Here is a 25,797-nt window from a genome sequence, read left to right on the forward strand (position 1 = left end):
AAGTTCCAGCCTTCTTCTTAAAAGGTAATTTATATAACTTTGAAGGTGATTATGGAACATTGCTCGCACATTAATTTTTCTGCTAATTTACATAGGTATAATAAAAGCTACTTGGAGAGCTATCCAAGATTAAATCTAAGCCTTCAATTTAATCTTTAAATTTAATATTCCCGTGGAACATTAGAGGACGTTAAGTTTCAATATTAATAAAATTGAGGGAACATGTTTCAGTCCCCTTAGAATTTGGACACATTTATCCCTTAATTCCTTACCTATCTCTAACAATCTAGAAACAGGAAAGGTGCCTAAATGCTAGTTCAAGACATGTATGAAAATTTGTTTGCTTCGAAATTCCGAAATGGCACCCACCGCTTCTGGCGGCGCCACTTTCTATTCATCTAACGCAGTGTTTCCCAACCTTGGCAACTTGAAGATATTTGGACTTCAACTCCCAGAATTCCCCAACCCGCTGGCTGGGGAATTCTGGGGGTTGAAGTCCAAATATCTTCAAGTTGCCAAGGTTGGGAAACATTGCGAACGCGTCGACCGCTTGCGCCCTCATTGAGGGCCCCAGAGCGCGCGAGTTACTTTGCGACCCCCACCGCCCGCCTCAGGGTGGAGCGAGAAACTTTTTGCAATCTCGGGGACGGGACTGTGGCTTCTCCCTCCTTCCCCAGCACTGAGTCGGCGCCCGAACAAGGGGTTTCCCTCGGCCCTTTCTCCCTCTGCAGCGGTCTACCGACGGTAGCTGAAGAAACTCAGCCTCACGAGGTCAAAGGCATGGAGAAGGCTAAGCGCGCAGGCGGCTCCCAGACAGGTGTGCTGAGGCTGGGCGCTCTGCGCGGGGTTCTGCCGGTGGGCTGGCCCTGTCTCGCCCGTCCGTTGGATGCCTAGACGGCGGGGCCATTTCCCTGACAACAGCCCGGACCCTGGACGCGCGAATCGACGCCGGGACAAGGCGAGCGCTGCGTTGTTTCCTTTGGGGTAAGAGCGGCTGGCGCTTGGGACAGGCGCGGCTGCGCTCGGGGGCGCTCGCTTTCTAAAGCTTGTAAAACGGGATACTAGATGGAGCAGCTACTCGAGGGACGGGAGTTGGAGCGAGACGTCTGGCTTCTTTGAAAAAGGTTAATATGTCTGGCCTCCGCGCATGCCGTTGGCTTTTGAGTAGTACATAATGGGGGAAATCTTGGACGGTGTTTCCAAAAGGGATCCGATACGCACCCATTTCTTTAGGCTTGAGATGCATCGCCTGTGGTAGAAATCAGCGCATTGACTCTTACCGGCTCCAATATATTGGGTTCCATTACGTTAAATGGGTTTTGATTCTAGGTAAGTGTGCCCCAGGGTTATAATTACCAATGACCGGTCAAGGAATGGCCTTCAGTTCTGCAGTTCTTACTGAACATTTTTGGAATTCTGTAAATCTTGTGTGTGTGTGTGTGTGTGTGCGCGCGAATGCACCCCCATGCATTAATGGGTCTCTAAATCCAAGAAGGAAGGGCAATTGGATTAGTCACTGACAGAATAAAACTTAAATTGGGATAACAGAAGAAAATGAGGTACTTTAGTAACAGCTAATAATATCTGTTTAAATTAAAAATCTGTTTAATAATAAAACTATCAAGATATACAATGGTTATTATCTTTTTTTTGACTTGGCCTTAAAAGTTTGGCTCCAGGGCCTGGACTTTCCCTAACAATAGCAGTTTAGCTAGGAATAAGGTCAGCACACTGATTGGGAATCACAGTTCCATCAGAACGGAAAGATGCAAATTTGGAGAAACTTTCCTTTGTGGTGATAATCAACTCCAAATTATATTGAACTGTTAAAAGGGGATCTACTTGAGATCTCACCCAGAGTCAGACATATGGGATGTAGGAAAAAAAGCCCTACTTTAGCAAGTCAGTCAGTGTTTTCATGCTACCTCTATACATAATCACTCAGGAAAAAGTCTTGTATTTTATGAGGTTTACAACCCATGCGTACAAATCTAGGATCGCAACTCCTTTGCACTGTATGTTCTTGCAGACTACAGGAGCAGAATTCTAAATACATTCATATGGAAATTAATGCCATTAATAACAAAGAAATTTAGTTTGGTATGTACAATTTATTCAAAATTAATCTTGCAGCTGAAAAATGAGATTTCCTAAAAGAAAGGAATTCCAATAAAACAATCTCTCTTTTAAAAATATTTTACTAATACTGTCATGTGATATGAAACTTTTGAAACTACAGTAGTTTTGATGCTTTTGCTTGGTTTTCTAGTCTCTTTGAATATTCATCTATGATTTTCAGGTCTGTACCTGTTGTGCTTCCTTAGATTTGACCGTATGTGTCAATGCAGTGTGTGTAAATGGGATAGTTAATAAACCATTGCCACTTTTGCTAAAAGCTATATTCTAATCAAAGCAAGTTTTCAATACATGGAGGAAAATGGAAAAACAAGGCTACTTGCTTCAATAAGAGCTTCTAAAATGTGCCATTTAAAAACGAAGAAACAAAATTCAGCTGCCAGAAATAAATCTCTGTTACACATACGTACACATAACTTGTTCTTTAATTGTAAATCTTGGCACATTTGACTTTCCTCAGTAGAAAAATTGCTGCTGACTACGGATGAGCAGGAGATCTGACCGGTCTACTGGCCTGCATAGCCTGATTTATTTATTTAATAATAAAAATGCTTAAAGCTGTGTATGTAGAAGTGCCTACTCTAATTTTTCTCCCCAACAGCTCTGTAAGGGCATCTGGGCTGAGAATGACTGGCTAAAAGTCAGTGCGCTTCCATGGCTGAGACCGAAATTAAGGTTTAAATATTGATCTCCCCAATCTGGTACCTCCCCTTTATCCCTCCATGGCACATAAGAGTCCAAAGAAGATTGGAGGTGAGGAAACTGATGAATATCTTTACAGTTTATATTATTTTATTTGTTTCCTAATATGATTTGATTGCTTATTAGTAACTAAGGCTATCACTAAGTGTTGTATCTTATGATTCTTGATGAATGTACTGTATTTTGTTTTTCTTTATGTACACTGATATGCATCAAAGACAAATTCCTTGTGTGTCCAATCACACTTGACCAATAAATAATTCTTATTCTTTTCTGTTCTATTCTTAATTGAATTCACTCCTCTGGTGGTAAATCAGACAGATTTACACTGAGCACTGCATGTAACAATACTGATATAAATACAGATAGCAAGCAATATATAGTCTTGAAGTGTTGTAGTGATATTATGGCAAATATTCAAGATTCAGTACCTGCCAATCACAACTTGTCTATTAGCAAAACTTTATTTAAGGACATTCATTACAAAATATCACTCATTCCAAGGGACTGTAATTCCATTTTGAGCAGGTAGATTACCACTTAACAGGCAGATGAACCAGCAGAACATCTACCTTATCTGGTCTAAACTCTCCATTTATTGGCCCTCATTCATACCAATCATAGTTCACCCTACCTGCATAGAATGGAAATGACTTACATTCACTCCACCCAGTTGCTTTTTGGGACAAGATAATCACAACTATTGTCCCTGAACACTGTGGTGTTTTTCCTCTCAGCAGTAGACTGTCGGTGCTGCAAAGATGCACAAGATCACTGAAGAAGTATGGGGGCACAGCTACATTTACAGCTGGTGATTTCCATGGAATTCAATTATGGGAGTGGTGATGCTCCTACCAGGAGTACTTATGACATTTGGTAATGATGAGCAGGATTACTCTCCCTAGATTTAAAAACAAATGTAAAATCTGAGTTCTCCATTCTTAATGTGGCTCACAAACAAAGGGTTCTGTAAAGCTCTGGAGAAATGTCTGGAGGGAATGTGACAGGTAGAATCGATGGGGATAAAAACCACGGGAGGATTCTTACAAGAGTTTACAAGCCTATCTCCTGGAGCAGATGGAGATACCAGAAGTTTAAGGATCCTAATTAGTTCAAATCAGGCAGGCCAAAGTTTCCATGAATGGATTTTTGGGAGACCTTTATGTTGATGTTTTCCAGGAAAGGCATTGAGAAGTTAGGGAAGAGGGAGTGACAGTATGCTGGAATACAAAAGACATGCATTCTGGCTGGTTTATGTTTGGGATGTGACATTGGTCATTTTTTTTCTGGAGAGGGTGTCCCTCCACTTGGCTTTTGATTGGACTTAGTAGGCAGTATACAGGCCCTTGGCAATGCTTGGCCCCACAAGGGATTAAATACAAGGTAAGGCAATTGTCACATGCCATGCAGAAAATAAAGTGCCCCTATGCAGTACTGTACTATCCTTATCTAATCAGTTATTTTAAACATTAAAATGGTTATACTAAGTTATAATACTTGTGACTTTGTCTATATATTATATGATCATAGTATACCACTGTGTTTGAGTATCATGATGTTAAGACACCATGAAGGAGGTCCCAGATTTTTATACTTTACAAGTAGTGTACACTCCCCCTCTTATTTATTTATTTATTTGTTTGTTTGTTTGTTTATTTATTTATTTACTTATTTTGTCAAATATATATAGATAGCAGTTTGTATAAACATAACATAAGTAAAAGGTAATGATGAAAGAGGACAGTAGGACAGGGACGGTAGGCACAATGGTGTGCTTATGCACACCCCTTAGAGACCTCTTAGAAACGGGAAGGGGTCAACTGTAGACAATCTAAGGTTAAAGTTTTTGGGGTTTGGGGAAGAAACTACAGAGTCAGGTAGTGCATTCCAGGCATTGATCACTCTATTGCTGAAGTCGTATTTTCTGCAGTCGAGTTCAGAGCAGTTAACATTTAGTTTGAATCTATTACGTGCTCATGTATTGCTGCAGTTGAAGGTGAGGTAGTCATTAATAGGAACAACATTTTGGTGTATGATTTTATGAATTATAGCTAGATCAGATCGGAGGCGACGTAGTTGTAAATTCTCTAATTGCAGTATTTCAAACCTGGTGGAATAAGGTATTTTGTTGTGAGCAGGGGAGTGAAGGACTCTTCTTGTGAAATATTTCTGGACTCTCTCTCGATTGTATTAATGTCTGATATGCAATGGGGTTCTAGACAGGTGAGCTGTACAGTATTCTAGAATTAGTCTAACAAATGTTTTGTATGCTCTGGTTAGCTGTGCAATATTGCCAGAGAAGAAGCTACGTAAGATTAGATTAACAACTCAACAAACAGGCTGTGAAAGAGATAATGTACACAATATCTTTTCATTTGATGATGACGGTGGTGAGATTGTATCAAATTTCATTAGCAGGAGACTCTTACGAACTTTGAGAATCTTTCATTACAGGTTTCATATCCTCATCATGGGCTATTCATGACTCCCAGTAGAAACCATTCTCTGCTTGCCTCAGTGGTCAGAGCCACTGGGTTTATAGTCAGTGTGCCTGTGTACTGACACAAGGAAGTTCTTAATTTGCTGAAATGCAAATAGGTTGAATGTTTGGACTCAATAAATCTTTGTGCCACTAACAATAGCAGTTTGGATTAAACTCTTGCATTTTTAATGCATATTCTTTTTTAAAAATAATAAATTATCCAAATGCAGTGTTCCAGCATATATGAACTAGATCAGTGATGGCGAACCTCTTTTGGCTCAAGTGCCAAAAGGGTGCACGCATGGGCGATAGCATACACATCCATGCCCATATCCACACTGCAATGTCCTCCCCCTGTGCATGCGCACAACCTCCATGCTCTCCCACTCACACATGCATACAGGCCCCACTGAAGCCTCCGGACATCCAGTAGGCCCATTGGGCTCTTTTTCACTCTCTCCAGGGTTCAGGAAAGTCACACGAAGCTTGCGGAGAGTGAAAAATGGCCAAATGGGCAGCTGAAAATCAGCTGACAAAGGGCAACGCCTCATGTGCCCTCAGATATGGCTCCGTGTCCCACCTGTGGCACGCGTGCCATAGGTTCACCATCACTAAACTAGATAGATGCAGCATAAAGCAATTGTAAGTCTCAAAGGCTAAGATGTTCATGAATGAGCACCCATGCTATGGCCCACATTCTGTTTAATAGACCAACATGGGCTCCTCCTTCGAAGGGACAGCCTCACATTGAAATAGATTTGAGCACCTGCTACGTCTAAAAGTTGCCATTATTTTCCAGCACTTTGGAGACGTTATGAAAAGATTTGGCCCTCTTGACAATTCTGTAATTCTTGGAAAGTTGGAAGGAAAGAGTAGAAGAGGCAATGGTGCACCATTGGAAGGACAGGCTGAAGGCAGATCAACCTAATAAATGTTTGTCTACATGGTGGCTAAGGATAGATGCTAACATAGTTAATCATCCCCCCTCCCTCAAAGTTTAAAATTTTTCATGCCCCTGCCAATATTATTACATAGTCACAAATATATATTAACAGCTGTAACCCATGTTGTAGTTTGAGGGTTTGGAGATGGCATGCAGTAAACTGAAAGGACATCATATAAAAGATATAAAAGAATGAACAGTAAAATATCAACCCATAGTGCAACATGTAGTAAGTTAAAACATCACTGTGTCCAGATGTCCAGATCTCTCTCTTTCCATAGCTCTCTCATAATAGATTTTCATCTGCTTCAAAGAGGCTGGATCTCTTGATCAACAGTATATTTCTTAGGCAGTCACTGTGCTTCAATGCCAGTGATAAGGAATGTACTATGTTAAGATATTCATGAACTGGGAGAGCCAATGGTAACAAGGTCAGCCAGTGAATAGGCATAGCAGCCAATAGGCATAAGTCAGCCAATGGGAGCTAACCACTTCTGAGGCTGTGCAGAGAATCGAAACTGGAATTTAAGCTTAAGGCTGTGCATGGCTCAGTCCACTCTGTCTTCTACCCACTCTGTACTCTATGCTCTATTGAAATGAAACTGCTTGTGTTTACTTGTAACTACATTGAAGAAGAACTCTGCTAATTGTATTGTAAATTCATCTGTTACTATGTTTATAAAGAAGTTAATGAATCTAGCTGAATCAGTTATCTGTGTGTGCTTCTGGTTTTGATTTTTGCAACAAAGTTTAATATACTATCCTCATGAATAGCTTGCCCCACTAATTAATTAAATACATAAGCATGCGTGATTTCCCCCCTACTTAAGCTCTTTTGTCTTAAATCTGGATCCTAATTATGCCTTTGTGGTTGATAAATTATTTTATATTTGCTTTGTTACCAGGAAAACCACACAAATGGCATATGTTCTCATAATTATTTTTGTCCACTTAAAAAAAATCTCATGTGCTCTGTGGCCACTAATTTCTTGCCTATTTGTAAGTATCAAGAAGGAAGAAGGAGGTTGGTCAGGGAATCCATATCAATTTATGTATATTGACATCTTGGCTGTTTCTTCTAAGCCTGAAATACAGAGATCCTCAGAACAATGATGATTCTCCAGATCAATTTTGGTAGAGGGGAGCAAAAACATTATTTGTGTGTGTGTGTGATTACAATTTAATCCTATGTTGTTCTAAGGCAGGGAAGGGCTTAGATTAAACTTCTGGCCTGTGGGCCGGAGTGTCACATGCTGGCCACGCCCACCCATGGTTTGGCGAAGGGGAAAAGTCATGATATGTCACATAATGATCCATGATGGCGTGTGTTTGACACCCCTGGCTTACATTGAGCCTCCCTCTTCATTAGACAGTTCAGCAATTGTCTAATGGCTTCTTTTAGGCTTTTCTTATTATTGCTGTTGTTAAGAATTTTTCAAAATCCTAACAAACCTGCATATGAAAAAGTTAATTACTGGAAGCAACATGATTAGATTCAAAGATAATGTTGTGTTGAGCCTAGAGTGCTGGACCCTGAAGAGGAAGGTCAGAGTCTGAACTCCAGTAAAGCTGATGTGGTGAACTACCTCTCAGTCCAAGCTGCATTACAAAATTCTTGTGTGTGGAATCCATCTGCACTGCCCTGAGTTTTATCGTGCATCTGGTGTAATAGCCTTACATACATTTATACATTATACATTTACACCAGATGCGCGGTAAAACTCAGGGCAATGCAGATGCTATTTTATTGTAAGCAAAAAAAAATTCTGTAACCCTCCCCCCCAATAATAAGGTGATACCCAGAAGCCTAAGACATCCTGGACATGCTCTGTTGCTCACTTTAAACTTTCCGTGTCAGAGAATGAGTACGTAGGCACAACAGCTGAAATGCTAAAAAAAATAAAAATAAAAATGCCATGCTGAAATTTATCCTGCAATTTCCAAACTTTGCCCCACAAATATTTTTGAACGGGTTTCCTTCTCTGTAACCTTCTATGGCCTGTCTTGTTGCTCCTGCTTCCAGATCTGCAAAAGCCCAGTGGTAGGCGTAGCCTCATGGTTGGACTTAATCTGGGCAAGGGAAGGTAGAAGTGCCACTGATTTCCCCAGAGAAGACTGTCTGGCAAGAGACAGCCAGAGGTAGCATTCAGCCGGTTCGGACTGGTTCGGATGAACCGGTAGTAGTGACCTGTGGGTGAACCGCCCCAGTGCTATGCCGTCCTATTTAGGCATGTTTTGAAGCTGTGCAAGCCACATGTGAGAGCAAAGCACATGCACGGAAAGCTGCGTGCATGCGCAGAAGGTGTGTGCACGACCGAAGCGTGTGTGCATGTTCACATCTGCAAGCTGGTAGGGAAAGTAAGTGAATACTATCTTTGGAGACAGCACACATACACCTCTGGTAGCCTTGTAGCTAGAATACGTGGTCTTCTGCGCCTTCTTATATGTAGCCTTCCTGCATCTCAGCATGAGGACATATCTACCGTTTTCTTTTTAAAAAAAGGAAATTAGATTTTGTTCCTGTCAGACTCAAAATGAAGCAGATGAAAATTTGGGCCCTGCTTCTAGCCTGATAGAATATTCATCAAAAAGGATGTTTTTACTATTGTCACTCCCTCTTGCGAGGAAAAAACAGATTCTGCAGTTGAGTAGCTTACATGTCCTCTGGGATGTCAGGCCTTATGACTGATATGTTGACAAAAATGGATTCACACCTTAAGCAAATCTATGAGCAATTTGCTAAATAAGCTATAGCAGCCAATTTCACCCTTCGCACTACATCATAAACCAGGTTTATAAGTCATAATACAGTGGTACCTCTACCTAAGAATGCCTCTACTTGCGAACTTTTCTAGATAAGAACTGGGTGTTCAAGATTTTTTTGCCTCTTTTCAAGAATCATTTTCCACTTAAAAACCTGAGCCTCCGAAACTGTAACTGGAAAAGGCAGGGAGAAGCCTCCGTGGGGCCTCTCTAGGAATCTCCTGGGAGGAAACAGGCCCAGAAAAGGCGGGGAGAAGCCTTCGTGGGGCTTCTCTAGGAATCTCCTGGAAGGAATAGGGCCTCCCACCCTCCCTGTGGTTTCCCCAATCACACGCATTATTTGCTTTTACATTGATTCCTATGGGAAAAATTGCTTCTTCTTACAAACTTTTCTACTTAAGAACCTGGTCATGGAACGAATTAAGTTTGTAAGTAGAGGTACCACTGTAGCTGGATTCCAATGCTGAGATACAGTAAAATCAAAATCAACATTGTTGTAGAGTTGAGTGTGGTGTATGATCCCTTTTAACACAAGCTTCATTTGTTAGATGCCAGAAGACCTACCTCACAATTACCATTGTTGGAAGCTATGGCACTAATTCATGTAACTGAATCCATGTTCTCCTCTCCTTTGGTGCAGTTGTGAGGAAACTGCAGGCTTTCATTTCCTTATTAAATTATCTATAGCTTGTAATGTCATTTACAGCCATCCAATTCAGAATGGTTTGTTCAAACAAGTCAACTTTAGATGGGATTAATTTAGAAGGCAGAATGGTGCTAGTCTCCTTGTGGCTATATCAGACAAAAGGAAGTAGATGCAAACAGTCATTTCTTGTTATCATGAGTTCTGAACTGGTACACAGAATAATTCTGCAATGGATCTCTGTAACCAACCCTCAGATTATAATTGTTAATGCTTATTTCATTACAAGAAATAACAAGAAAAAAGGGTTAATGCACTCAAAAAGACAGAAAAGGGAAGCTTACTCCATTATTGGCATCCTGGTGTTGATATTTACATTTTCAGCTATCTTCATTTTTCTTAATTGAATATTTTAGAAGAAGGAAAGTTCACTTCCATGTTTATTTGTTTGTGGAAGGGAAAGTACAAATTCATTCTTCTTAGAGATAGAAAGACAGGTAAGGTTTAGAATTCTCTCTGAATCATTCATTTGGAATTCTAACTTTAAATGTTTCCTATAATTTCCCTTCAGGAAGTCTGAATTGAAATACCTCATTTTATGCCTCCTAAGGAATTATCCATAACTGATGAGTCTGATAGTGATGATAATGCCATAACCCATTGAATCACAAACTGACCTATGTATATAAGGTTTAAGAGTGGAAAAATCTGTTGACATATCTTGAGAGCAGATAAAGTTTGTGATGATGCCAAATTTCTCTGATCTTTAAATAAATTTGCTAGCATATAATCATGGCTATATTATAAATAGCCATTCTTTTCTTTGCAAGAGTATTAAATGAGATTTTGTACATGTAATTACAGCATTCAGCAAACCACAAATCCCAAAGAAGCTTCTCTGTATTGAATGGAACAATTTCTTGAATATTAAAAACCTGTTCTCCATGAAAAACTTGTTCAATGTAGTAACATGATGTGACTTGTAAGTAGGCATAGCATTGATACTAAATAATAGTATCACAGGCCAGAGCAGTGTGATATCTGTATTGTCTCCTGGCCAATGAATATATATTATGGCAAACCATGCTACAATTCTTAATGAAAATTCCAGTATTGTCAGATAGGAAATGAATATTTTTTAAGTCTTTATGTTGGTTCTAAAACTTTGGTGACTATCTGACAACAGTTGTAATTTCAACTGGTCAATGACTATTATATATAATTTACACAAAAATATCATATAGGTAATAATCTTTTGCAAATTATGTCAATTGACCCAAAGAATTAAAGTATATTGCTCATCATTTTCTACTGAATTTAATATTAACTATTTATTATCTCTATGGATTTTCCTCTAATAAACATTATAGAACTATAAGAAGTATAACCTATTGATATTGAAAACAATAACAATACTTGTAACTGATTACCTTAACTATGGTAAGTGGCTTATGAACTATCTTAGTCTGAGTTAATGTGTCTAGTTCAGTATTGCCATTGGTTCCCCAAGGGTTTCAGAGATAGGATTTTCTCAGATCTATCTGGACAAAGTCCTTTTTGAGATGAGCTAAGTTCATGGTGACTTCACAGACAAGTCCATGTGATTTTCATGGTGCAAGCATGGCAGTGATTTGCCATTACCTTCTTCCAAGCTTCTTTTTCAATATCCCAGTTCTGAGTCTGAGAACTAGCAAATGCTCTGTCCTACACATTGGGAAAAAGAATCTGAACTCCAAATACGAACTGAATAATCAAATTATCACAGATAACCCCCACTTGGTTAAAGACCTCAGTATACTAACAACAAAAGATTTAAGTGCCAAAGTCCACTGCAACAACATAGCCAAGAAGGCTTCAAGAGTTGTAAACCTAATCCTAGGTAGCTTCTGCTCTGGCAATCTCACACTACTTACCAGAGCTTACAAAACGTTTGCCAGACCCATCCTCGAATACAGCTCATCCGTTTGGAACCCATATCGCATCTCAGACATCAACACCCTTGAAAATGTCCAAAGATACTTCACCAGAAGAGCCCTTCACTCGTCCACTCGAAACAGTATACCCTATGAGACTAGACATTCAATCCTGGGCCTAGAAAGCCTAGAACTAAGACGCCTTAAACAAGATCTAAGTATTGCCCACAAGATCATATGCTGCAACGTCCTGCCTGTCGGCGACTACTTCAGCTTCAACCACAACAACACAAGAGCACACAACAGATTTAAACTTAATATTAACCGCTCCAAACTTGACTGTAAAAAATATGACTTGAGTAACCGAGTTGTCAAAGCGTGGAACTCATTACCGGACTCCGCAGTGTTATCCCCAAACCCCCAACACTTTACCCTTAGATTATCCACGGTTGACCTATCCAGATTCCTAAGAGGTCAGTAAGGGGCGAGTACAAGTGCACTAGAGTGCCTTCTGTCCCCTGTCCTATTGCTCTCCTATATCTCCTATACCTTTCTTCTATTCCTATATCTCTTCTTCTAGTCTTTCATTGATATGTTCTATTACTATATCTTCTTTTCTATTCTTTCTTAGATATATTTTACTATGAGTATCTCCTCCATAACCTTCATCATGTATTTTACTATGTGTATATACATATTGTTCTGTCGGGCTCTCTGGTAGAATCCTCCCAAAAATTCACAGGTACAAATTTCAGACACACACACGTTTGAAAATTCAAAACAATGTTCTTTATAATGAAAATTCACTTAAACCAAGCCCTCTTTTGGTATAGCAAAGAGCACTCGTCTCCAAACAAACTGGTAATTTGTACAAGTCCCTTATCAGTTCTGTGATACTTAGCTTGCAGCTGTGAGGCAATTCACAGTTCTTCTTCTTTCACAAAGTGAAACACACTTTGCCCTGGTTTAGTTTCAAAGCGGGGGGGAAAATCAGCACACAAAAGGTCAAAGTCAGTAAAGCAGTCACAAAACACAACGATCAGATAATCCTCCACAATAGCCAAACCCACAGGCTGCTCTTTATAGCAGCCTCACTAATTACCACAGCCCCACCCAACCACAGGTGGCCTCATTTTCTTTGATAATAATCTCTCAGTTGTTGTTGCCTATGCATCGCTCTCCGCATGCGTGGCTGTATCATTAACTCTTGTTCTGAATCCAAGGAGGAGAGAGATAATTGATCTTCTTCTGAGCTGTCTGCCACACTCTCCTCCTCCCTGTCACTCATGTCTTCTTGGTCAGGGGAGCCTTCATCAGCAGATTCCACCAGGGGCAAAACAGGCCTGCAGCATGTGGATGTCTCCCCCACATCCACAGTCCTTGGGGCAGGAGCTGGGCCAGAGCTAACCACAACATATATATACCCACTAAAACCTTCATTGTGTATTGGACAAAATAAATAAATGAATAAAAATAAATAAATAAACTGCATCCAAAGCATAAGCTCCATCACAAAGCATCAAAGAGTTTAGAAATCATTGTGGCAGATTGCCAAATTCTGACCACTAGATTATACTCCTCAAAGAGGCATAGGGTATTTCCCGCTAAGAATTTTATTGCACCCCATATGGCCTTTTTAAAAATGCTTTATAAACAAGGTAATCAACAAAATATGTTAAGACAGATTGTATTTAAATGGCCACTAATGGAAGCAGCGTTTACATTATGCCTATGTATGCACACTGAAGATGAGGATGCTTTCGAGTCCCTTCTGCCCACTTGTTTTTTCACACCCTGTTGAGTTACTTTTCATATTCATAGCGTGGATGCCTGTATTGTGTAGGTGATGGATTTATTGCGTGTTACTTCCTGCTTTGTTTGTTACATACCTCCTATTCAATCTGTTTTTCTCAACAGGTGTGACACAAGAAGCTTGTGTAGGGATACTATATTTATTGTTTGTGTACTATACTGACACATCATCTTCCGTTTTAGTAGCGTCAGAGGTTGTAAGCAGGGGCCAACTAATTTAACATATTTTTAAAAATCAGAATAACAGTTGAAAGGACCTTGGTGGTCTCCTAGTCCAGTGATTTTCAACCTTTTTTGAGCCGTGGCACATTTTTTACATTTACAAAATCCTGGGGCAACCACCAACCAAAATGACACTCTAAGACAGTACATATTATACATATTGCCCTCCCCCCTTGTGTGTGTGTGTATACACACTCTTGAACCATTTCCAAAAACAGGTGAGGGCTGGAGGGGGTTCTCTCTTATTCTTTGGGTGCTTTTTTATCATATGCTTTAAATCAAGAGTCACTTCTCTCTTTTGTTTCTCTCTCTTTCCTCTCATTCTCTGCCTCAATCATTTTCTCATTTCTCTTTTTTTCTCCCCTTTTTTCTCACATTTCTCCCTCTCCCTCTCCTTCTCTCTCTTGCTTTCTCTCTCTCTCCCTCTCTCTCTTGCTTTCTTTCTCTCTCACACACAAACTCTGTCTTGCTTTCTTTCTCTCTCTCTCTCTTTCTTTCTCTCTCTCTCGCTTTCTTTCTCCCTCTTTCTCTCTCCCCCGCTCTCTCTTGCTTTCTCTCTCTCTCACTTTCTTTCTTTTTCTCTCTTTCTCTTTCTTTCTTTCTCTTTTTTGTTTCTTTCTCTCTCTCTCTCTCTCACTCTTTCTCTCTCTCTTTCTTTCTTTCTCTCTCTTGCTTTCTTTCTCTTTCTCTCTCTCTTTCTCTCTCCCCTCTTGCGGCACAACTGACCATGTTCCACGGCACACTAGTGTGCCGCAGCACACTGGTTGAAAAACACTGTCCTAGTCCAATCAACTGCTCAAGCAAGAGACCCTATACCAGTGATGGCAAACCTATGGCACGGATGCCACAGGTGGCACGCAGAGCCATATCTGTTGGCAGATGAGCCATTACCCTAGCTCAACTCCAACGGGCATGTGTGTACTGGAGAGCTGACTTTTGGCTTCCACAGAGGCTCTGGGAGGGCATTTTTGGCTTCCGGAGAGCCTCCAGGGGGATGGGGGAAGCTGTGTTCACCCTCCCCAGGCATTGAATTATGGGTGTGGGCACTCGCGCATGCTCTTTTGGCACCTGAGGTAACAAAGGTTCACCATCACTGCCCTATACCATTATAGACAATTGGCTGCCCAGTCTCTTCTTAAAAACCTCCAGTTTTGGAGGCAAGTCATTCCATAATTGTTTGAACTGTCAGGAAATTCCCTCTTAGTTCTGGGTTGCTTCTCTCCTTGATTAGTTTCCATCCATTGCTTCTTGTCTTGCCTTCTGGTGCTTTGGAGAATAGGTTGACCCACTCTTCTTTGTGACAGGCCCTCAATTATTGGAACACTGCTATTATTATTATTATTATTATTATTATTATTATTATTATTTATTAGATTTGTATGCCGCCCCTCTCCGGAGACTCGGAGCGGCTCACAACAACAAAACAGTACAAATCCAATGATTTAAACAATTTAAAATCCCTTAATATAAAAAGCAATAATACATCTCATACAGACCATGCATAAAACAGAAACGGTCCAGGGGAATCAATTTCCCCAAGCCTGATGACAGAGGTGGGTTTTAAGGAGTTTACGAAAGGCAAGGAAGGTGGGGGCAATCCTAATCTCTGGGGGAGTTGATTCCAGAGGGTCGGGGCCGCCACAGAGAAGGCTCTTCCCCTGGGTCCCGCCAGACAACATTGTTTTGTCAATGGGACCTGGAGAAGGCCAACTCTGTGGGACCTGACCGGTCGCTGGGATTTGTGCGGCAGAAGGCGGTCTCGAAGGTATTCTGGTCCGATGCCATGACATGCTATCATGTCATTCCAATCTTTCTTATCATTAAACTAGACATACCCAATTTCTACATCCATTCTTCAAATGTTTTTTAACCTTAATCCATTCATACTGCTTATCCATACAGTAGGTGGTTGTCTGAATATTATCAGGATAGTATGGAAAAGCATTTGAATATTTCACTCTGCTCTCTATATGTCCACTAACGTAAGAGGGACCTCTCTGTGATTGTCATGATATGCAATATGCAAACCCTCTTCTAATTGACCTCCCGTCACTTCTATATGAATTTCAAATACCAGAGATGCCATTTTATTTAAAACTCTTGCCTTCCCTAGGGAAAAATGGAGATAAAATTCCAAAGTATGGAGAGGAGCCCAGAAATTCTGCCAGCCATTGTGTCCACAGTAACACAAATCACACTTGACCTGCCACGAGGCTGCAAACTGATGATGTCCACAAATCAACCAAGCATGGAAGAAGTCAATCCTTGTGAAGCATGTGAGAAAAACCATTTAGTCATCAGTTTCCCACAGCAAAATACATACAGCCCAACTCACAAGTTTTAATTTAATCTCACCATCCAACCTATTGTCAGATATTTGGAAACGAAGAGGAGGAGGCTTGCTTATGGGGAAACTTGTGGAATAAATACACATTGATTTTCCCCCTATTTCCTAACTTGCAAAATCCCCAATCATGTGAGGGGACCAATACTGAGAAGAAGGAGGCAGTGAGAAAGATGGAAGGGCAAAGATAGGGGACAAGATTGATTGTGCTGTTAGAGAAGGTAGCCACTTCAGGCAAGAGATGTTGACACTGGCAAGTTGTTGGGGAACAGATGGGAGTGGGAGGCACAATCCAACTTTATTGCAACTTCCCCCTCCCCACACACAGTTGTCTTCTCTTCCTGGCTGTGGGAAGGCTGCTGTCCCACTGTTGTCATTCCTCCAGTCACTTTCTGTTACTGGGAACAAGAGGGATGCTATCTTATTCTTGGCTTCAAGCAGCAAAATGTCTTGGACTAACAACAGATGGAAAACATACAAAGCAGATTCAAGCTTTGACACTACCGGACTCTGTAGTATCATCCTCTAACCCCCAACACTTTATCCTTAGACTATCCACGGTTGACCTCACCAAGTTCCTAAGAGGTCAGTAAGGGGCGTACATAAGTGCACCAGAGTGCCTACCGTCCCCTGTCCTATTGCCTCTCCTATATCTTCTCTTCTATACCTATATCTTTTTCTGCTATTCTCTCATAGTTATATTTCACTCCTTTATTTTCTCCTCTATTCCCCCTTGAATACATTCTACCTGATTATATCCTCTATAACCCTCATTGTGTATTATTATGTATTGGACAAAACAAACAAACAAATAAATAAATACATCAAAATGGATCTTTTGCAGTGGGTGCAGTGGTTTCAGAGGCAAAAGAAGAACCAAAATCAAGGATATGCAGATCTAGCTCACTTAGGAAACTGAGGCAGCAGGAGAGCTGCGCTATTTTAATGTTGTGTTTCAGTAAGGAGAGAAAAAAATGCAATTCCTTAAGAAACAAGGTGGAAATGACAGGGGAAATATTCCATTATTAATGGAGAAAGAAATAAAAAGAATTTTAAATCTTTATTTCTAACCTCAAAGGAGTTATTTGGAACAAAACTAGAAAAAATGAAAATATTTTGGAGCATCCAACAATAAAAACAACTACTGTACACTATCTAACAACAACAATAAAAGAACTGATTGAAAATCTTGCTTTCTTCACACCTGTTAATGTTTTACTTTCTTCCCTCTTGTGATGTCATTGCTTTATTTAGTAGAACAGTTACCATAGAATCCATCGGTGTGGGCAATTTTTTCCAAAACGTTAAAACATTTTTAGCCCTTCTTTTTGCATCACTGAGACAATGGCACCTTAAGCCATATTTGGTCTTAGTTTCCAATTCAGTTTTAAAAGTTTTCTTGAGAGAGAGAAAAAACTTGGAGGAAATGATAATTGTTCAAAAAATATACAAGATCTCTTTCCCAGACCAATGAGTGTCTGCACTTTTATGCTTATAACTTTCGATGATTCAGCTTTGATGTTATAAACATGAATGAAAAATTTGAAACATCTAAAATGCAAAGAGCAGAATGACTGGAAGATATCTAAGGAGTTGGAAACCTTACTAGAAATTAATATTTAATCATAAGGTTTTTTGTAACTCTAATTATTCACTTTCAGTGAATTTGATCTGTTTCATTTAGACTCTGAGACCTAATAAGCTTTCCCCTTTGCTGACAGAGCAACCCGAGGCTTGTTATCTGAAAATCAACCTGGGCCTGTTCTGCTTCACTTCAGTATCTCCCACAGGACAACTGTTAGCATTTGAACTCATCTGGGCCTTTGAATACAAACACAGGTGCAACTTTCTCATAATGCTGACATAAAGGGAAAAACTTGGTTAAGAAAAATGGAGTGAAAAACCCCTATATGGAACAAATATGGGCAGGAAACTTTTAAAAACTTACATTGGAATCATAGAAAATACTGAAGGAAGAAGGGAGAGAAGGAGAAAGAAAGTAGAGGAGAGAAAAATAAAGGAGGTGAGAGAGAGGATCTGGGATGGGGAAACAGAAGAGCAAATTGATAATGATATATGTAAGATATTTTGTTTATTGGATGATAGTGTATAAATATAGGTTAATACCTGATGTTATGGTATATGTATTGATGTATATATGAGGAGTTAAAAAATAAAAAGTGCAAAAACAATCATTAAAAAACCCAAATGGCTTGCTATGATATTTATTGACATCTTCACTAGATTGAGAATTTTATACATTAATGCATTTTTCACTGTCTGATCTGGATATCCACTTCAACTATCTCATTCAGAAAATCCTTTCTTGATTTTTAAACGGCTTTAGCATTCTCCAGTCCTTATGCAAGAGAGAAATGTTTCCTCATCTAGAATAGAATCTAGCATCCCAAAACTAGATGAAAGTTAAATTTGGGGCACAGCATAAAGAGATTCCCAGTAATAATATGATCATCAATGTATGTGTAAAAGGCTTTTCCATATAGCAGTACTAAAGTTGATTACATGTCTGATCTATTCTCTGGTTTCAGAAGCTAAGCATGGTTGCTTCTAATTAGTATTTGGGTGGGAGACCACTCAGGAGGTTGTGAGCTGCAAAAAAGATCCCCAAAGCAGGGAATGACAAACTACTACCGTTCCGTTGCCAAGGAGACTGTAAGGATGTGTCCATTAAGTTTTCAAGGGTCATATTCAGTCTTGCTAAGAATTCTGAGCAACAGCAATTTTATACCAGTGAGAATGTCCTAATATTGCCATTATCTTTCCTTTCTTGCCCACCAGTTGCTGGAATATAAAATGTTTCCAATTATAATTGGAAATAGTTTGCACAAGCTTAGGCTAATGTACTACCTCTAGATTTTTTTGGGGAACTCACAGTTGGCTATTCTCATTCATGCCTAACTAATATTCAAATTGGCTGCTACATTTTGATCAAAACATATCAAAATGATCTCAGGTTGCTAATTTCTCTTAAAGTCCTAACTGACTTAGGACCTAACTGACATTCAGAAAAGAGTAGCAATAAACATGTTGGTATTATGGTTAGTTCTGGCCCAGCTCCTGCCCCAAGGAATGTGCAGGTGGATGTGGGGGAAACATCCACATGCCACAGGCCTGTTTTGCTCCCAATGGAATCTGCCGACGAAGGCTCCTCTGACCAAGGAAGCATGAGTGACAGGGAAGAGGGGAGTTTGGCAGACAGCCCAGGAGGAGATCAATCATCTGTATCATCCCTGGATTCTGAACAAGAATTAATGACACATCCACGCATGCGTAGAGTGATGCACAGGAGACAACAACTGAAGGATTATTACAAGAGAAAATGAGGCCACCTGTGGTTGGGTGGGGCTGCTGTAATTAGTGCTACAGATAAAAGTGCAGCTTGGTGTTTTAGCCTCATGGCAGTTTATCTGATTCATTGTTTCGTCAAGATCGTGGTTTTTGTGCTGTTCAAGTTTGTGTGTGGACTCTCTGGACTTTAGAATTGGACTCAATTTCCCAGTTATTGGGTGAGCAATTGGATTGCATTTAACCTGTGCCTTGTGTGTACCAGAAAATCCCTTTGACATTTAAAAAGAGAGCTCTTTCTGTTTTTCTGTTTATAAAAACTTTGGGGTTTTCCTTTTATCGTGTGGTGTGTGTCTTCCTGGACTAATTACCCTGTAATTACGGGCGGTTGAAACACGCTGGCAGAACACTTGGTAACTTCTTGCTAAGGCTCTCCTTGTTGCAGGAAGTGGGATAGATCCTTCTCAATCGTTTGAAGAGCCTCAACAGATAAAAGAAACTGTGCTAGACACAGTTGTGTACAGGGATGTTGTAGCATTCTTTTTAATCAGAAGAATGCTTGAAGAGGACTGCATTTGCCCTTTTTTTTAAAAAAAATCTGGCTGCTGTAACCTAGAGGTGGAGCTCTTGCCTCACAATTAGGAGGTTGTGAGTTCAATACTAGGTAGAGGCAGATGTAGGGTCCCCACATGACTAAACCCACATGACTGAAAGCAATCTGTAACTCATTATACAATCTCATTTTTTAAATTACAGTATTATTATTATTATTATTATTATTATTATTATTATTATTATTATTATTATTTATGTGGCAGACCAATCAGGATTCTTGAGAACTGTAAAAAAATGATAATTGATGCTTTGGAAATATAAATTAATTAACCTTTAACATCTATCCTACCATGTTAAAGTATATCTTGTTCAACTTTATTTTAAAAAGTTAGAAACAATTCCCATACAATATCTCTTTAAAATATCTGCTCCTCCCCAAAGGTTGTATTATTGTCAAGCTATGTTCTGCCTCTTATTCTTGTTCTTTTCTTTTGTCCGTAATATTAAGATCAAATGAAAATGAGAGACATTGTCTTTAATTAGTTTCTCATTACTTTAATTACAGTAATGGAGAAAAATGGAGAAAAGGGAAAAGAAAAGGAACATACTTTGAAGATTAGAAGCAAAAGATAAAGCTGATCCTAAGCCCTTGGCAAGATTAATTTGCAATATCATTCTTGTTAACTTAAAGGTAAATCCTGTACAGTTATTCAAAAGGTTTTTACGCTATTGTATAGCATTTCATCACTTATTTTTCTTTAAGAGAAGTATCATTTTTCATCTCCTAGCTGTATTTAATAGTACTCTTTCAAAAACTTGCTTTTAGCAGTAATCTTAAAAGCTACTACGTGTTTCTAGAATGTGTTTCTTTGATAACGTTTGTAAAATGTAGGACATTACAGTATACTCATAGCAGGAAGAACTGGCCTTCTCTATTATAACATCCAATTCTTTTAAACAATTCTGGGAAGTAGGTTATTCTTAGAGCTGGAGACTGCCTAGATGAGAAAGTAGGGTGTGTGGAACTAATGGCAAAGTTAACCACTTAGATTTGCCCATGTAACACTTCTCCGTATCAAGCAAAATGATTTCCAGAATGCCGTCCCTACAATTGAAGGAGTGAAAACAAAAAAACATGTTGAATGAAAGCGATTAAACATTTCAGGATAAGAATCACCCATAAAACCTTGCAAACATGCTGTGTGAGTTTTGCACCTTACTTTTTTCGTATTTGAAGTGATACCATTCATAACATTGCAGATAGCATCAGTCTTTGAAGAAACACTCTTAAGGGCATGTTTAAAAAAGAAAACCCAACTAAAACCCCTTCTCTTTCCAATGGCGTAAATAAGTGCAACCAAGCTAGTTTTTAATCACACTCCTGCCCCTGCATTTTTCCAACCCAATTAGGCCATTACCAGGATTAAATGAGGCATAGAGCCTCCAAAAGTCACACCGTTGTCCCGGAGATGGAACGTATACTGTGGTGGACTTGGCAGGTAGGTGAGTTGATGCTGCTCACTGGAGGGTGACTCCAGGTGTTCCAACCTGGGCAGAAAGATCACCTTCACAAAGAGGTAGCATAGCAGATATTTCCCTTCCTTGCAAGCTTGCTCGGGTTTTTTTGTTGTTGTTTAAATGTATACTTACCAAAATCAGTCTTCAAATGATCCCTACAACACACCTAACTGGATCAGCAAGCTGTTCTGGAGGTGCCAAAACAAAAGCAAAGGCCAGTTGATTCAGTCAACTAAAACAGTGGGTTAAATTTAACCCCAAAGAGAGCTGGTCACGCATGGATTGAACTAATGCCACCCAGTCAATTGTGTTGGGGGAACAGCTAAACGTAGGCAGTTGACCTTTACATGAATCTCCATGTAAAAGAACTGGAAGGGGAAAAGTGGCTGAAAAGCAGAGGTCTCCGTTTCTCACCTCGGTGCCAAAGCTTGTAAGCACAGAACCAAAATACAGGCCAAGCACTTTAGACTGGCTATGCTTTTTCTACCTATCTGACCACTGGAGAACGGCTTGGTGATATTGTGGCATATTGTGTCTCCTTTGGTGGGACACTATGCACCTTTTAAAGAAAGTGAAGGATATGCCCGTAATTTTTAAACTCTGACTTCTGACCCAGTTAGGGTGATTGTACATTGCCAGACTATGAGGTAGAGAGATTTCACTGGGATAGTGGCTGACTAGGTTAAATATACCACAAGGAAATCAGACTACTGGGTTAATAGGACTGAGATTATTATTATCTCTTGGGGAGTGTGCCAGGGAAATCACATATTATTCTTCATCGTAACTATGGCTTGTATAGGCTGCAAGAAGGATTACATTATTATAGCCCCATGCTGCATGGTTTTCTCTCTTTAGGCAGAAGACTTTCTTCATAGCTCTATCTTGGAGTGCTATGGGGGACATATTACTGGGTCTCTATCAATCCCATCCCCTCTTCAATACAAGTTCATTCTTAGAGTATGTTTAAAGCATATCTTGGCATCTGAGATGCATTACTATTGAGTTTGGTTTTTCTTATGAAGTGGGTGGCACCAAAAAAAAGCATTGGGGGCACACACATTCCCTATTTCTGCACTTTGCAAAGGAACTATTCCAGACTTGTTAGCTGCCACTTAGTTGCTTCTTAGTCTCCTCATTTGTGCTCTCTTCTATAATTCATTATCTCAGTGGATTTTTTTTTCCTGGAGTTACAGAAAGAATGCAATCTTTGGTGAGGCTTAAAGGCAGCTATTCTGCTAAAAGAAATCCTTTTATATGACTAATGTAGGTGATAAGTAATTCTTACAAGTGAAGGAACCCTTGGTACCCTCAATTTTCTTCTTTCCCCTGCTTATCTCAGAATTTGGAGACTGCCTAAAGGTATGGAGACAGTAGACTCCAGACCGTTTTGGCCTTATTCCTATTCCTTCTGTGAGATTGCCAGATCTGGCAATTGGAGAATGAGGACAATTTGTCCTTCAGATCAAAGAAACCCAAGGAATCAGTTTTCCCCTTTTGTTGTCCGAGCTATTTAAAATATTCAGGAGTCTGTCTGAATGTGGTTCTATCAATTTTTCCTGCACCACTTCATCCAAAGTACAAATTGTCAGGTGTGCTTCCATTCAAAATCCAGGAAAGAAGAACCCCAACTCCATTTAACAAAACTTCCAACACTAGAAGTTTTTAAGAAGATGTTGGATAACCATTTGCCTGAAGGAGTGTAGGGTTTCCTGCCTAAGCAAGGGGTTGGACAAGAAGACTTCCAATGTCCCTTCCAACTCATCTGGGCTGCCGAAACCATTGACCTTGAACAGGCTGTAAACAAGTCCATGATGCCTGGCTGTACAGGGCAGACAGTGATGAGAAAATTTCTCCATAGCAATAGTTGAAACTTCAAACAGGGCACTCAACCCCCCCCCCCAATTAACTGACCTCCCCTCCCCTTACTATGACAGCTGAGACAAACAGATGAAGAGGAAAAGGGGAGGCTGACATAAATACTTAAATTACTAACTTAGTGGTTTGTGTGAGTTGTAGACATTATTCATTCATTCATTCATTCATTCATTCATTCATTCATTCATTCATTTACTAGATTTGTATGCCGCCCCTCTCCGTAGACTCGGGCGGCTCACAAACAACATAAGATAGGAATGACATTTTAGAATGGCTATGTTTTGCAATTGTTTTCCTTTATTTAATTTTGCATAATGTGAGAATGAGAAAGTAGTGTGAAAAATACATTGGAATTGCAAATAATGGAAAATTATGCATTTGGTTATACGTCCATTGAATAGAAATGTCTCCCTTCCCTTCCATTCTTTTTTTTATTTTCCTTTCCTTCCCTTTCCTTTCTTTCCTTTCCTTTTTCTTTTCTGTATAAATATTCATTTAACAACTCTTCCACCAAATGGTAGCAAATGGAGAAAAAAAATCTGTCTACTTACTGTTTATTTATTTATTTATTATTATTATTTATTAGATTTGTATGCCGCCCCTCTCCGAAGACTCGGGGCGGCTAACAACAATTTAAAAAGACAATGTAAACAAATCTAATATTAAAACAATCTAAAAAAAACCAATTTAAAGAGCTACTCATACATACAAGCATACCATGTATAAATTCTATAAGCCTAGGGGGAAGGGAAATTTCAATTCCCCCATGCCTGACCACAGAGGTGGGTTTTAAGGAGCTTGCGAAAGGCAAGGAGGTTGGGGGCAACTCTGATATCTGGGGGGAGCTGGTTCCAGAGGGTCGGGGCCGCCACAGAGAAGGCTCTTCCCCTGGGTCCTGCCAAACGACATTGCTTAGTCGACGGGACCCGGAGAAGGCCAACTCTGTGGGACCTAACCAGTTGCTGGGATTCGTGCGGCAGAAGGCGGTCCTGGAGATATTCTGGTCCGATGCCATGAAGGGCTTTATAGGTCATAACCAACACTTTGAATTGTGACCGGAAATTGATTGGCAAGCAATGCAGACTGCGGAGTGTTGGTGTAACATGGGCATGCCTTGGGAAGCCCATGATTGCTCTCGCACGTGCATTCTGCACGATCTGAAGTTTCCGAACACTTTTCAAAGGTAGCCCCATGTAGAGAGCATTACAGTAGTTGAACCTCGAGGTGATGAGGGCATGAGTGACTGTGAGCAGTGAGTCCCGGTCCAGATATGGGTGCAACTGGTGCACTAGGCGAACCTGGGCAAACGCCCCCCTCGCCACAGCTGAAAGATGTTTCTCTAATGTGAGCTGTGGATCGAGGAGGACACCCAAGTTGCAGACCCTCTCTGAGGGGGTCAATAATGCGCCCCCCCCCCCGGGTGATGGACGGACAGATGGAATTGTCCTTGGGAGGCAGAACCCACAGCCACTCCGTCTTATCCGGGTTGAGTTTGAGTCTGTTGACACCCATCCAGACCCCAACAGCCTCCAGGCACCGGCACATCACTTCCACTGCTTTGTTGACTGGACATGGGGTGGAGATGTATAACTGGGTATCATCCGCATACTGATGATACCTCACCCCATGCCCCTGGATGATCTCAACCAGCGGTTTCATGTAGATATTGAACAGCAGGGGGGAGAGGACCGACCCCTGAGGCACCCCACAAGGGAGTAACCTTGAGGTCGATCTCTGACCCCCCACTAACACCGACTGCAACCGACCGGAGAGGTAGGAGGAAAACCACTGGAGAACAGTGCCTCCCACTCCCAACCCCTCCAGCTGGTGCAGAAGGATACCATGGTCGATGGTATTGAAAGCCGCTGAGAGGTCAAGAAGCACCAGGACAGAGGACAAGCCCCTGTCTCGGGCCCGCCAGAGATCATCCATCAACGCGACCAAAGCAGTTTCCGTGCTGTAGCCGGGCCTGAATCCAGACTGCTGGGGACCTAGACCTTTGTCAAAAGGAAGCTTCTTTGTCAAACATGAAAGATTCACTTAGTTGTGGTGGTGCCAAAGAGCTATGAAGGCACAGTGGTTGGAATGTAGTAGTGCAGGCTAACTCACTGCTCACTGCAGGAGTTCGATTCTGAGTGGCTCAAAGTTGACTAGTCTGCTAACTGCCAACTGACTGCAATTTGGCAGTTCAAAACTTACCAGGCTCAAGCTTGACTCAGCCTTCCATTCTTCCAAAATCGGTAAAATGAAGACCCAGATTGTTGGGGGCAATATACTGACTCTGTAAGCACTGTTAAGCAGTATGTACGTCTAAGTGCTATTGCTATTGCTAGCACTATAGATCTATGTGGGTGTTAAAACTTATTTTTCTTTGTGTATTTTGGTATGAATTTCTTTATATAGATTCGTTGTCATATAATAATTTCAGCAACTCATCACTCAGCTTCTTTAAATGGCTATACTTTATGTCAATAATCCTCCTCCTTGAACTTGATGCACATTTTGGAATTTCTCATTGATTATTGCTAAATAGGAAGCACTTTAGCTGGTTTTTCACTTGGGGAAAATGGATACTGAAGC

The 25,797-nt window shown here is 40.4% G+C and overlaps 1 protein-coding gene across 1 annotated transcript in view; it reads left to right on the top strand.

Moving 5' to 3' along the window:
• Window positions 1–948: 948 nt before the first annotated feature.
• CASR (calcium sensing receptor) overlaps window positions 949–25,797 on the top strand; it is a 76,100-nt gene continuing 51,251 nt past the window's right edge. The window contains exon 1 of the mRNA XM_070741972.1: window positions 949–984. The gene's annotated coding sequence lies outside the window, so the exon portion shown is untranslated. The remainder of the gene's footprint in view (window positions 985–25,797) is intronic.

Source organism: Erythrolamprus reginae, chromosome 2 (genome assembly GCF_031021105.1).
Source record: "Erythrolamprus reginae isolate rEryReg1 chromosome 2, rEryReg1.hap1, whole genome shotgun sequence".
In the NCBI taxonomy this organism is placed as follows: domain Eukaryota; kingdom Metazoa; phylum Chordata; class Lepidosauria; order Squamata; family Dipsadidae; genus Erythrolamprus; species Erythrolamprus reginae.